The sequence below is a fragment of the Solanum stenotomum genome, chromosome 10 (assembly GCF_019186545.1).
Source record: "Solanum stenotomum isolate F172 chromosome 10, ASM1918654v1, whole genome shotgun sequence".
NCBI lineage: Eukaryota > Viridiplantae > Streptophyta > Magnoliopsida > Solanales > Solanaceae > Solanum > Solanum stenotomum.
In genome coordinates this window covers 23,202,407-23,211,960 of record NC_064291.1, presented here as the reverse complement: position 1 = coordinate 23,211,960, position 9,554 = coordinate 23,202,407, and the positions used below count along the sequence as shown (strand labels likewise).

Here is a 9,554-nt window from a genome sequence, read left to right as displayed (position 1 = left end):
TGAAGTGGCTAAAGATGCTACGAGAAATGAAACTAGTATGTATTTTCTTCTGTGTGATATTTTCTTTTCTTGATGTTACTGGTAAAATAGTCGAAAATTTATTTTTCTTATTTATTTGATATTTGATGCTTCATTATTGTTTTTTATACTAGTCCTAACCATATTAACCTCCACCGATTCTTGATTCATTAATTGTGATTTTCTGAATGAAAGTTTCTAAAACTTGAAAGTCACTGATTTGGGATCTTAAGCTTTCCAATATTTATTTCACTGCTAGTTGCCCCTTTTTGTATCACATTTTTTTGGCAACTTGAGGCCTTATCTCTTGCAATGGGCAATGTTCTGCCTATTTTTTCTAGTTGTCACTTGGTTTGGAATTGTGGATGGGTACTTGTCGAAAACGAGATAAAATGTTATGTTGCATATTTGGTCTTATAAATCTAAAAAGACTAGACCATTGTATACAATAATAATTTTAAAAGGTGACACCTAAAACTTAAATACTGGAGTATTCTCAGATTCTTTTGATGGTTTAGCACTAAAGATCAAATTTATATCAAAGAGCATAGTTGACTTACTTTAAATTTTGCAGGTCCATGTGACTATGATAGGACAACCAAAGTGAGGGGGACAAACATTTGTAAGAAATTTTTGCGATTAAGTCATGGAGAAAAGTTAAAAGTCACTTTCTATCAACATCTAGTCGTTGGGCCGAATCACACCTCATTTACGAGACACTTGGATTTGCTATCTCGTGATCATAATATGTGCCCATTGCGGGTACACTCATGGATGGATATTGAAGAGCATAAACTTGAGCATATGTGGGAAGGTGTTACAGTAAGAATTACAACATTACTCTCTTTTATTTTTACTGGCTTGATACCATTGGTACTGTGAAAACAATCGTTTTCCCTCTTCTTCTTGAGTATTTTTAGAGTATACTATTGTGTTGCCTCTGTTTAGACCTTATTATGGTCTTTGTTTAACAATAACTGTTACCAAAACAAACAAAAAATTCCCCTCCTCAATCATACTATTCACTCTCTATTTATTTTGTAATCCATTCACACTCGGTGTTGAGGAATTTCTACTACCCATATTAAACATAGACAACAATTTGCATCTTGCACCTGCATGTTTAGCCTTATCATTCGAGTCTTCGTACGCAGCTTGTTCAAGTTTGTCAACCAGAGGATAAATTTTATTATTCTTTGGTTGCATAACTTTTGTCCAAGTATGATATGCTTTGCAAAGAGTGGTTTGGTCCCTATAACTCATGTTGGCTAATTACATACGTTTCACTCTTTGTCAACTTGTACTTTCTCTTTTGGTACTAATCAACCATCCCAAATTTTAAAGATGTTAACTTTCTCTAGTACCAACTACAATCTGTAGGTGGTATGTGATCTCATATATTGCCTTATTACTTCATATACACTTCATGTGTCCATGCTACTTAGAGGATGTCTAGATATTCTGAAACCTTCCATATAGTAGTTTGCCAAAAGAAGATTTATTCCATTTCATTCATCCTTTAACTTTTAGTCCTAAAAAATTATATATGGGAGGCACACCTTATCCCAATCAATCAAAGGTGTCTTTCTCTGATCTGCAGTACATCCCTATACAAAGTTCTTAAATAGTTGACATGTAAGATCAACCCTTCAATCCATTAATCAACAACATTAACTTGCAATCAAAGGTGTCTTTCTTTGATTCATATGATATTTTTATCTATTTTAGGAAAAATTTGACTGTGATAACATGAATGATCAAAGAGATAATGTTTTGCAACATATGAGAAAGCTTTGGAACAATTGGAGAGGATCGTTGCACAAGAATATGAAAACCAAGTTATTGCACGAGGTTCTAAAAGATGTGACGATAGGAGCAGACAAGACTGATTGGGAATGGTTGGTCAAGGAACATTTTTTATCTGATAAGTTTAAGGTATGATTGCATAGCTATTGATAAATATCATTTTATTTAGAAGTCACATATGATTACTGTTTTGGAATAGTTCGTTTGATTAAATGATTTCATTTGTGATCAAGAGGATGCAAAGTAGTTACAAAATTTAATTTAAGAATAAAAATAGAATCATTAAACAAGCTTGTGATAATTTTAGCTTGTGTTGGTAATGCAGGAATCCAGTATAAGAAACACAATAACCTTGTCTAAGTTGTGTATGCCTCATCGTACGGGTAATAAGCCTATAAGAGATTATTTACGAAATGGTAAATAAATCATGTAACCCTACAAGGAAACCTCCTTTTTGTATAGAAGATCATATAGTACTTACTTTTTTTTTATTGTTAAGGGAGGCAAAAATGGTAATCCACCAAACATGGCAACTATCTTCTTTGAGACTCGTAAAAAGGGAAATGAGCTTATCGAACCTGAAACCAATGAAAAATATGTATGTTTATTGATAAATTTCATTTAACATTTTCTGATTGATTCATTGAAATATTTTGAACATTCTTGTATTTTATAGGCTGAAATTCAAGAGCTTGTACAAACTGAACCGCCTCTTACTAATAATAAGGTAGTGGAACGGTGCTTTGGACCTCAATACAAAAGTTGTGCAGTTGGATTTTATGGTGGGATAACCACTAAGGAGTTGAAGGGTAGTAGTACTTCTAAGGCTGCGTTGTTGGAAGAACTAAAAACAACTCGAAAAGAAAAGAAATTACTACAAAAGAATATTGATATTCTAGAGAGTAAATATGATCGCCTTGAAAGTATAGTGGTTCGTCAGCATCCATCACTTCCATCGCCTCCACCAGCTTAGCAAACTTTTCTTTAGCTATTCCATGATGTGTATTTTTCAATGAATTTAGTGATGTCATTAACAAATGGTCATCTTTGATTAGGGCTTTGCTAATGCAGTGGTCTGTCTTTCTATGATAAGTTGATTTTAGAGGATAGACAGTCATTAGTTGTATTACTTTCCGTGATGAACGAGACTACATGCTTATAGAATTATTCATATCTCTATTTTAATGATGATCTATTACTTTGTTCCGAACTGAGTTCCTTTCCTGCATGTTCACCTTAGTATTTGTGTTGCGTGTTAAATCCTTACTATGTTATAGTTTTAGAATAATTATCTCAACACTTGTTGAACTTTCTTTATTTTGAAAAATTACTAAATTTTTATTCTTGTCTAGGTCCAACCTTCAGCTTCTCTTCAAAGGTTTCACAACTTTATAATATCTCTCCTCTGTTTATAATAAATCATGTACATAAAATATTCGATTATACATGTTGTCATTCCCAGGCAATTAGGGAATAAAGAAATTTTACTCCATGTACAAAACTAACAAGAATATAAAACTGAAGTTTGATGTTCATCATTAGTAGTCTCTGTATATTGGTTGTGGATTCCATTTGAGATGCAAGTTCAGTTTCCCTAATTTAGCCTCAGCTAATTCATACTACTCTTTGTATTCACCTTCAATTAGAACCCTTGTTAAAGTCAGTATGCATTTCCCATGAAATCCTTTCCAAATGTGTCATGGTCCCAAACTTCTAGCATTAACATGTCATGTAATCTGTCCTCAACAACAAAGTCAAAAGTTTGATTCCATATCGAGTTTAGACTTTCATTTACAACCCTGGCTTTATTCTAGATTTGAGCCTTCGTCATGATCAGAATGACATAAGGATCAGCCTACCCCTTATATAAGCTGGGGGCAGGTCATCAACTGATACCACGTTAACAGAAAGTACCCCTCATATTATTACCTCTCTTCTATTGTTGGTTTCATTTCTGTTTGGACTAACTTCTTTTCCTTCTGCCAAGTTTTTAAGAACTCTCTCTAATGAAGTCATTGGCTCATTCTGAGAAAAAGGGTTACTTAGCCCATTGTTCATGCCATTCGAGCAGTACAATAGCTCCAAGTTCTCCTGCCCCCTAATTTTCTTATCTCTCTGAATTTCCAAATCTTTCACCAACATCAACCAGATATCCTTCACTTTACAAGGCTCAAGCTCTTTCAAACAGCTATGGGCACATCCATTAGTTCAGCTGACTGAAGCCCTTCATCGTCATAGATTTTTACCACCAAGTGTTGTATCAATGGATCTTTGACTACGAACTCAAAATGCTCATTCCAAATTGGGTTCAAATCGCTGTTAATTATTTTGATCTTCTTCATTCAGTCTCATAGAGGGCGTACATATAATACAACAAAAGGATCAGATTTTCCAATGAGATCTTTATTTGTTAATTCATTGGCCTGAACAAGTTTCACCTCCAATACTCTGGTAAGCTTCAGTTCAGGGTCACTATAATCCCTAGTTAAAATGGGAATAACTTTTCTTGTTAGCCACGTGATAGAGTCTTCAATAGAGTCCCAGATGGTTCCCTTAATTGCATCACATAGGCCAGGAATTGTTGTCAAGTCACCACCAATTACTTTAAACATAAAATCCAGCTTTTTCTTCTGCCTTAGAAAATATCATACAATTCCGAAGCAAGGAAATTCATCAACAAGTGGCCTAAAGATGACAGTGAAAATACCAGTAAACCCAATGTTTTTCACCTGCATTGGTAATGCTACACCAACATAAGTCTTGATATCAAGTATTTTTCTTGGATTCCCATCCCATTACATCTCTAATTCCATAGGTATACCCTCACTTCCATCTTCAATAATAGAAATCCATGTGAATTGTGGAGCAACTGTACCAAGAGTGAACTTTGAAAAAAATCACAAGCCTATATTGTTCCAAAATGGGCTCCACACTTGACTTTACTAGTTCTGATGCTACTTCATCCACATATGGCCAGATCTTTTCAAGATGAGAACTAAGACATGCCCACTTTTGGGCTCTTTGGTGATTAAATAATTGATTTATGCTTTAACAGTTATAAGTTATAGCTATCTAGCATTCTCTTACGAATTGACCTCAAATTGTTTTTTTAACAGATGAAGAATCTGATGAAGATTAAAGAACGTGTTGTTGAAGAATTGTGGAGCCAGCTGAAAAGAAAGATTATATTTTTATTATTGGTGCAGATCTAGAGATGTCTTAACCTATGCAACTATTTCATTTTCTCAATTTTTAGGATTCGATAGATGTCGAACATGTATGTTTTATAATATTATGTCGAACATTTATGTTATTTAGATCTTATGTTGAACATGTATGTTTTTTAGATATTGTGTTGAACACACATTTGTATGTATTTTTTCCAGTATGTTTTGGTTCATGGCAAAACAATTATGAAATTTTATATTAATTTTTTTATGGCTTGTGAAAAAAAAATAAATGATATTAAGATCTGGAACTGCTCGAGGAACATAAAAACTATATATAAGTATGTGAAAATAAATTTGTGAAACAAATTTTGTCGTTAAATTTATTAAAAGCAATGAAAGGAATTTAAACTTGGTTGGTAAAAGTAATGTAATCAATGAAAGAATCTGACTACTAAAAGTACTTGTAAAGACCGAAAATTGTGGTTTTACTTCAATGTTTTAACGAACAAATGACCATCAAAGAAGGGAATTTGTGGTTGTTGTTAGTAAATGTAGCGACCGGATTTATCATTGTCTCTAAGTGATATCTAACGAGCAGCTATGCAATCCGGTGGTTAACCTTTAACGACGAATCTATTAACGACCGATGACGGCCAATTTATTCTCGATCGTTGTAGACCTTTAATGACTGGATATGGACTTTTAACGACCAAATTTTCTTTCGTTTAAAGTCATTTTCTTGTACAACTCATCAATAAATTCTTGAGGATCTTCCTCGACCCTAGAAACATGAAACTCCAGAGGATTCATTCTAGTGAATTCTCTCACTCTTGTTGTCATCATACCCACATTTTGATTCACCGGGACCACAACCACCCTATTAGATTAAGTCAACACTTGAAAAACGGCTCCAAAATATGCATTAGTCACTTGTTCGACCAAAGGGTCAACCGGAACTTGAGGAGCTTGAGAAGGAGTTTCTCATTCCCCATTCTCTCTCGCATTCATTCTAGCATAAGCCCTTAAAGTTGACATATCTTGTAGAGCATTAGATAAGGATTCACAGAGAGCCATTAAAAAAAAAAAAAAAAGAGAGCCATTATAGAGTTAAACTTTTTTGTACACCCTTAGAGTAATTAAAGAAGTGGAATTCCCTGAACATCTTATAGCCTCTCATTCATAAGTGTGGAGCGTTTCACACTCATGAACAAGTGTCACACCCCGAGCTACCCCAAGGACGCGGACACGGGACCTAGGACCACAAGTGATCCCAAGCTAACCCTGCTGGCATGATCATGAGCATACTAAAGATAATAAACCGATGCGGAAGCTAAATCATAAATAAATCTGAAAAGATGGGGAATACCCATATACTATAACTGAATATATCAAATCTGAGAGTTTAATACAAAGAAGTTATCAAACTCAAATACTAAGCTGAATCTAACTATGTCTGAAATAAGCCTCTAAACTGACTAGAAATGTTGGGACATGCCCCAACTAGATCTAGCAAAACTGAAACTAAAGACTAAAAATACTGAAAAGAAACTCATGACTATTGTCCTCGAAGAATGAGGACTCACCACTGATGCTGCTGAACTGGAGATCGGGAATCGATTTAAGCGTGATCTGGATACTGAGAACCTGAACCTACATCACGAGAAGATGTAGCGCACGTATGCGTCAGTACTTGAAAGGTACTGAGCATGCAGGATAGAGTAAAGCTGAAAGAACATATAACTGAACAAAGCAATAAAGCAATGAAATCATCTGGACATGATATAGATACTGAAAATACTGAATACTGAGCTAACTGATGCAATGACCAAATTTATAACATGCTGAGACTGAATACTGACTGTACTGAAATATGGTCAATGCAATAGAGTCTGACTGAACTGTGGGAGCTACTAATAACCGACATAAAACCACATGAGCTAAATGTGGAGTCCGATGTATACGCCCCATCGAGAGGACCCAATATACCCTGCCAGAGGTATAGAGGCATGCTGGCGTGATCACTAAACTGATGTTGCCCACAGAGGGGACTTACACCTACGTGGCTCGTAGTTCTGGGACTATATGGGTACGCTGAAACCCTAGTCCAACTCGGTATTATGCTACTCCCAATGAATTAAGTGGTTAACTGGTTATGACTGAATTTCTGTAAATACTGGATAGCTCGAAACTGAACATGCAAACTGAGAATGCAACAATTAATCTGATAATGATGCATTCATAAACTGAGGCATGTAAAACTGAATACTGAAATATCTGACCTAGCATGTGTAATTCAAGAACTAAAGAAATACATAGCTAGGGTTCTGAAATTCATGCGATAAACTGAGCAATAACATGATAATCTGATTTGGAACATTTAAATAACTAATTCATGATGATCTGTTGAAATTCTAGAAACCGTAGGTCTATTGATAATCATGGAATCAAGAATCTGACTGAATTCTAGGGACCTAATGGGCGAAAGGAACCCACTAGTGAAATCCCACATATCTGGTGACAAATTCCACGGAGAAATCTTTCGATTTCGGGGCAAGAGCTGAAGAAACCTCGCTGCATTCTTGATCTAGGGTTCTTGACCTTTTTCTCCTCTCTTGACTCTAATTATTCTAAGTTTGATTAATGTTTTGACTTAGGTAAGTTTTAGTTATGTTTCTAGGGTTAAACTAATTAAAATCTCATGACTTAGGGTCTAAACGACATATCTTAGGGGTTAAATGAAATAGGAAAAGACCAAAAGACCCTTAACTTAGCTGCTGTCGGAGTGACTGACGGACTTGACTGACGGTCCGTCAATCAATCGACGGTCCGTCGATTGGGTCCGTAGGTCGAGTCTGCCCAACAGGGCTTCACTAAAATGGGTATAACTTTTTACTCAGAGGTCGGAATTTAGTAAACTCAGTGGCGTTGGAAAGATAATTCAATTATCTATCTAACCATAGGTCATGGGACACATAATTCATTTTTTGCTAAGAGTTATGACCATCTGAAGTTGACCCGTCAGAATTTTCAACTAACTAGCTGCTAACCTTCGATCTACGGTCAGACCTACAAACCGTGGATCGAATGACGGTCTGTGCTGGTCAACCGTAGTTCGGGACTGAAGTTGGGTTTTTGGGGCATCGATCAACGGACACGAACTACGGTCCGTGACCTGACCTACGGACCGTAAGTCCGGCCGTGGGTCAACACTTAGCCAAATTTCTGAGCTGGTTTGGGGAGGGGTTGCAGTGGTGAACCACGGACCACCAGCATGGGCCGTGGTCTGACCTACGGTCCGTGGATGGTGACCGTAAGTTGCACCTGCAATTTCTCAAAATCTGCATTTTTGGTCTATTTTGAATACGGGGTGTTACATTATCTCCCCCTTGGACCATTCATCCTCGAATGAAGCTAAACTAGCTGAAATGGAGGGAGAGGGCTGCAATCCCTACCACTGAACACTGAGAACTGAATTTCTTACTGAACTGAGTTACAAGAACATGCAAATACGCTGAAAATGCAAGTACAACTGAAGGAACATGATTCTAAGACTGAATTTACGCATGAATGACTGAAAAATTAAAGAGGAACTATTACCTCAAGCTGGAATGGAATCGGAAGGAAAGAGGTGAGGATACTTGGACTTCATGGCTGCTTCTGCTTCCCAAGTAGCTCCCTCTACTGACTGACTCCTCTACAAAACCTTGACTGAAGCGACTTCTTTATTTCTCAACCTTCTAACCTGACGATCGAGAATCTCAACTGGTACATCCTCATATGAAAGGCTATCTTTCACGACCACACTCTCTAATGACACTATGGATGCTGGATCACCCACACACTTCTTCAAAAGAGAAATGTGAAAGACTGGATGCACTGCTGCTAAATCTGCTGGCATCTCTAACTCATAAGCCATTTTACCAATCCTTTTCAAGATCCGGTAAGGGCCTACATATCTGGGGCTGAGCTTTCCTTTCTTGCCAAATCTGATCACTCCCTTCATTGGTGACACTTTCAGGAAAACCCAATCATCAACTTGGACCTCTAGTTCCCTTCTTCTCATATCTGCATAAGACTTCTGGCGACTCTGAGCAGTCTTAAGTCTATCTCTAATGAGTTGCACTTTTTCCATAGCATCAAAAACCGAATCTGGTCCTATCAAGGCTGATTCACCTACTTCAAACCAACCAACTGGAGATCTACATCTACGCCCATACAATGCCTCATAAGGGCCATCTGAATGTTGGAATGGTAACTATTGTTGTAGGAGAACTCAATAAGAGGAAGATGATCATCCCAACTACCCTTGAAATCGATCACACAAGCTCTCAACATGTCCTCTAAGGTATGAATGGTACACTCTGCCTGACCATCCGTCTGCGGATGAAATGTTGTGCTAAGATTAATCTGAGAACCAAGACCCTTCTGAAATGACTTCCAGAAATGAGAGGTAAACTGAGGACCTCTATCTAAGATGATAGAAAAAGGAACCCCATGCAACCTCACAATCTCATTAATGTAAAGCTTGGCGTAATCCTCCGCTGAATCTGTAGTCTTGAC

At 36.8% G+C, this 9,554-nt stretch overlaps 1 long non-coding RNA gene and 1 pseudogene across 1 annotated transcript; one reads left to right on the top strand and one right to left on the bottom strand.

Moving 5' to 3' along the window:
• The first annotated feature begins 1,889 nt into the window (after window positions 1-1,889).
• Window positions 1,890-2,532, top strand: LOC125842545 (uncharacterized). Its single transcript, XR_007443927.1, has 3 exons — window positions 1,890-1,953; window positions 2,324-2,422; window positions 2,501-2,532. It is a non-coding gene; the product is annotated as an uncharacterized LOC125842545 (long non-coding RNA).
• An 830-nt stretch (window positions 2,533-3,362) lies between these two features.
• Window positions 3,363-9,554, bottom strand: part of LOC125842826 (synaptotagmin-5-like) — a 13,611-nt pseudogene continuing 7,419 nt past the window's right edge.